This window comes from Passer domesticus, chromosome 2 (genome assembly GCF_036417665.1).
Source record: "Passer domesticus isolate bPasDom1 chromosome 2, bPasDom1.hap1, whole genome shotgun sequence".
Lineage (NCBI taxonomy): Eukaryota > Metazoa > Chordata > Aves > Passeriformes > Passeridae > Passer > Passer domesticus.
Window position 1 is genome coordinate 17,623,647 of NC_087475.1, and position 5,472 is coordinate 17,629,118.

A 5,472-nucleotide genomic window follows, 5' to 3' on the forward strand; every position below is an offset into this window, starting at 1 on the left:
CAAAGCACTGAAATGAGAGCTGGACTTTTTACAATGGCCTGTACTTCTAGGACAAGGGTGAATGGCTTCACCCTGAAAAAGCACAGGTTTAAATGAGATGTCAGGAAGAAATTCTTCATTACTGTGAGATGCTGGAACAGGTTACACAGAGAATTTCTTTACTCCTTTGTGTGTTCAAGTCACGAGATTGCTGCTGTGCCAGCACAACTCGTACTGGCCTTGTCTGCCTGAGCAGAAAGAAACCAGAGAGCAGACTTGTAGAATTTGCAGTCTCTGGGCACTTCATTGTGTGCAATGCTGAGATGTCTTGCAACACTTTTCTCTATAGATTTTCCAGTGAGTTTCAGGGACGTTCCAATTTGTGCATAGTGCTACATTAAAAAAAAAACCAAAACTAATGGGATATTACTGTACTGCATACCTTTTCATGCTAAATGCGCAGTGAAAGGTCTGTTTTGATACATGTAATCTGTGAAAAATACCTACTCAAATGCAGTATTCAGATTATTTCATAGTGTTTAATATTATAATACACAGATCACTTGCAAGATGATGCAATATAAGAAGCATTTTTGTATAATAATATATAACAGAACTGTAGCTAACAGGATAGAAAAAGAAATTGAAGCTTTAAATGAGGGATGGTATAAACGTATAAAGACAACTTTTCCAATAAACAGTCTTTTGTCAGTTGTCTATACTGTTTATGCTTTAAATAATATTATTAATAATAAGTCAAACATGGAACAAAGTGTGAGCTGCATTATGAATCTGAGTCAAACAATGCCAAGCAGAAGAAATTGAAGTCAGTGTGACATTCTGCCTCCTGCAGCACTCCTACATTCCTAAATCTGCATCCAACTCACAATATTTGTAATGAGGATGGAAAAGAGCCATAGACTTGGTGGATTGGATTGATGACCTCAAGTGCAATAACTCTCCACAAAAGCAACATCTCCTTCAATTGTGAGCTGCAATTGATTCTTAGAGGGCCAAAACTGTTGTGTAACAGATGCTCAAAGTGTTTAAGCAAAGGTCAGAGTTTCTTTCCAGTGAGCCAGACACAAAGTCCACCGATGCCAACATATCACAGGAGAGCTCTCACAACATGCCTCTGTATTTTTCCATTAATTAATCAGCCTTATGCAGCTGAATTTCACAGCCAATAACTGTTAGATGTATCCAATTATTCTAATACAATTGCTCTGAGCCCTTTGTTTTACAGGCAATGCTGACTGCAGCTTTTCATTGCCCAGTCTGTGGCCTCCTTTCTCCCCTGCTCCCTCCACAGCCCCTGGTGCTGCATTCATATCTCCACCACTGCTGCAGGTCAGTGGTGGCAGAAATGGGAATTTCAAAAACCTCTGCCAAGCCCTTGGGGTTTGCATCCCTGCTGCTAGTCCAGTGTTGCCCATGGGAGCAAACTGGACCTGATGAGGTTCTCAGTGGGATTTTTGGTGGCATAGCCTCTGGTGCTGTCTATTGGTCACTGGAAGATAACCCTTTCTAATGCTTGAAAATTGACACGAAGCAAGTGGATAAAAATGCTTATGAAACTTGTGGGTTTTCTTCTAACTAAGAAGCAACAGATGTCATCTATTTTGTCTGTCATGCTTTACTAGCTGTAAGTTTTGTGCAATTCAATATTCACATTTGACAGTCTTCAACTGAGTCCATATTTATGTAGAGGCCATTCATGAGCAATTTTAAAAGCATAGTGCATAAAATTAGAAAATACATCAAAGTCACAGAAAAAAATTCAAATTGCATTTTCACTTTCTGACCTTTTTTCTTCTAAATTTCCTTCTAAATGCTATTTCAAGAAAGCTGAGACATTGATATTAATGCAAATTTTGTTTTAATAGGGAAATTATTTTTCACTGTTTTTCATAGCAGATTATACAGCCTCTGGAAAAGGAAAGCAAAGCATGTTTCAGATGAAATACACTGCACTGTCTCTATGCACAGCAATACAAGATATTTACATTCTATACAGATGGCTGAATGCATACATACATTACTTTACAAAGCAATAAATAATATTAATAGGAGATATCAAATTTGTACACATTTTATGAAATATGTACAATCTTGTAGTTTGTAACTAAGCTTTTGCACACATGCAGTTGGAAACTGAAATGAAGGGGGCTGTGTCTTCTGCTGTCCTCAGAGTGCACTGCTAATAAAGCTGTGGCTTCTCATCCTGCTGTTCTAATTTTTATAAAAAGCAAATACTGTGTGGTCTCTTTAAGAAATTTTTAAGTGCATATCATGGTAATGGATTGCCACCCTTCCTGAATCAATTCCTGGCTTGTTCTAGATTGCCAGCAACTGGTCCTGAAAGCACATTCAGAATGATTAGAAGTGCTCAATAATTTTTCCTCCAGGAACAAACAACCAAAATTGAAATGTGCTCCTGGAGTTTCGTGCTCACCACTTCCTCAAAAGGCTCCACTTCTTGGAAAGAGGTGAGTTCTGCCTGAAGACTGCTAACTGCTGAGTGAGGGCATAAAATTAGTTTTATTTATTAGTTCAGGTTTTTTTTATTAGTTTTATAAAATGAGTTTTTCAACTTCAACCCTCAGATGATACTGTGCAGCTTGCCTCTTCTCTGAAATGCAACGCTACACTTATAGGGGAGAAACTCACCCACTTTTCCCCAGTCTCCTTTTGGTCATCAATAAATTATGTTTTTTTCCTACAGATTTTCCCTTTGAAGTCATATATGAGCGTGTATCAGATCAAGGACCATTTCTCTGGCTCTTTACCTTCAGCCTCTGGCATAGATAGCAAAAGTGTAAGTACTGTAGGCATGAGGTTGCCTTGAGAAGTTACTGGATTTGCTATTACCTTCTTCTGAATGAATCTATGGCAATAAGACATTTTTATTCTGACTGTTCCTCCCTATTCAGTCTACTACATAAGTAACCACATGGCATAGGGGAGACAGGCAGTAAGTTAGACTTCTGGTCTAACAGAGCTTGAGCAAGTTGTCTAAAGTGCTCCCACAGGGTCCCTGTGGCCATTGGGAGTGTTTTCAGAGCCAATTCCCTTTAGCATACCAGTGGGAAGTTTGACAGCCCCAGAGGGACAAATGAGCAAAGACCTGAACCATTATCTGAAGAGGTCTCCTATATGCCTCATTAAAGTGACTTATGGGGAGTAAAAGACCCCTTCTCCTTGTTAAACCTAAGAGCCAGCCTAAGGTGACCTGAGATGGTGGTGACAGGGCAGCAGTTGGTAAGAACAGAATAATGGGGCATCAGGTGCATCCTTCTGCTGGCCAGCAGGGAGACAGGGCTGGACAGAGAGGGGCCATGGGCAGAGAGACCCAGATCAGTGTGCCTGGACTTAGCTGGACAAACATCAGCCGTTTAAAAGTTAAGCATTCAGCCCATGGTCAGCTAGAGCTGGTCTGGGAGATGGGAGGTGGGGCCTGGGTCTCATGCAAAGGGAGGTGTCCAAAACAGGGGGTATGGTGTGCACTGGATGTGCCTGTCCATCTCCATGGATTGGTGAGGACAAGGTGGATGCTCAGCAAGGCTGGGTGCCTGCTTTTTATCAGGAGAGTGGCACCACGCACATTTGGAACTAGGCTCAACTTTGTTGCTGACCTCCAGGGCCAGTGGGCCACACATCTCTACCTGCTTTGATTTGGGTTTAGGCAATCATAAAACACAGATGGAAACACCACCTTTTTATTTTTTCTTTTTTTTTTTTTTTTTTCTTTTTAAATTCCTTTAACCCTTTGAAAGGTTTTGGACAAGAAGACTTGCTCAACGGACAGGCTTCCTTCTCTGCCTCAGTGCAGAGCCTGGTGCCAAACCCACTCCCACTCAAACCCAGCTGCAGAGGGATGCTGGTGTGGATAATACACTGTCTGACTCTGCAGCTGGAGGTGCTGACACAAAGCCCAGATCCATTCACTTCAAAGCAACACACCGGGTGGACCTGACTTGCCTGGAAAACACAGAGTAGCACTTACAAAGAGATGTTCAGCATAAGGTAGGGCATTTTGCCAGTAAGTGTAATTAATTTACACTAAGATAGATTCAATCTTTTATTTCAAAAGAATTCTAGGATTGATTCTCTTTAATTCATATCCACTTACAGTGAAACAGTCAAGCTAATCACAGAAATCATTTGAAGTAGCTATTTCCATAAACAAGCAATTAGGCACTTATAAAATGACTTTTAGATGTGATTTTAATATAAAATGGGACATAGTCTTCATTGATATTCTTAGCATTAAGCAGAATGTTATTGTCTCTATTCTTTAAAGATTTTACAATTTCTGTGCTCAATTATTATGAAGTAATAAAGACATAATATTAATCCAGCTGGCCAGCAGTGAGAGACTTTCCAAGGGGGGACTCTTTCCAAAGGGAACTCTTTCATCTCTTTTGTGGCATGACCTGCACAGCTGCCCTACCTGTGTGAGCACTCATGGGTTAAGTGTGAATCCTCATGAAGCTCCACCAATTTCAAGGTGCTGAGCCTTTCAAGGTGGCCTGTACAATTGACAATTAAACTTCATGCATCCTAGGGAAACTATTACCATAGAGAAATAAGTTATAGGAGATCTGCATCCTGGGCCTGAGTAGCAGCACCTGGGGTGCCTGAAGCACGATTTGCAGATGTGTAGTGCCTCTTCTTCCAGGGGTGCAGGAGGAGGCTGGGGTGGAAGCCTGCCAGCCCTCCTGGGAGGAGAGAGGGGTCAGGGCAAGGTGGTCTGAGCAGGAGTGTGAGAGCACCAGGCTGGCCCAGCGCTGCTGGCTCTGGGGAGGGTCTGGCTGCAGGAGGTGCATGTGAGATGTAGAGCCTGACATGCACCCCTGCAAGAAACACCCTGTGTTTCAGGAACAGCAGCTTGTCCAGCCCATCTGCTGAGTGCCCTGCAGGCTGGCTGAACTCATCTGAGAGGGGTGTCTGTAGCTACCCAAGCTAAAATACATGTTACAGCCTAACAACAACTTTTCTGTTCCTAAATAAATACCAGTTTACAGAAGACCCAATTCAGCTAAAATCAACTATCTTTTGTCCATGATTTTCAGGGTTAAAAGACAGTATCACACATAAAGATGGTGTCATAAAAAAAGAAAAAGAAATACAGTGAAGTGAGGGTAGCACAAATATTTCAGTAAGATGCAGAAAACTCTCAGGTTTGCACAATGCCATCTAAATATTTCCTTGCATCTTTGAACTGCTGCCATCTTCGTCTTGGAAAAGGCAATATCAGTAATCTCTAATGATTTATGGTGAATGACAGAAGCTCATCACCTGCTGTGGTTTCCTAGGATGGAGAGGATAAGCTACCCTGTTATCATGGCCCAGCACTAACAATGAGCAGTTAACATTCAGGGGATTGCTCACTGCTCAGATAAGCAGCACTGAGCTTCTTGCCTTTAAAGAAGGCTGAAAGACAGGGATTTTTTTCCCCAACTGAATATACACAGATGGTTTTCTGCTGTA

At 41.6% G+C, this 5,472-nt stretch overlaps 1 long non-coding RNA gene across 1 annotated transcript; it reads left to right on the plus strand.

Annotated features, from left to right (window-relative positions):
* Positions 1 to 1,634: 1,634 nt before the first annotated feature.
* LOC135293447 (uncharacterized) lies at positions 1,635 to 4,713 on the plus strand. Its single transcript, XR_010355570.1, has 3 exons — positions 1,635 to 2,468; positions 2,705 to 2,797; positions 3,756 to 4,713. It is a non-coding gene; the product is annotated as an uncharacterized LOC135293447 (long non-coding RNA).
* Positions 4,714 to 5,472: the final 759 nt, after the last annotated feature.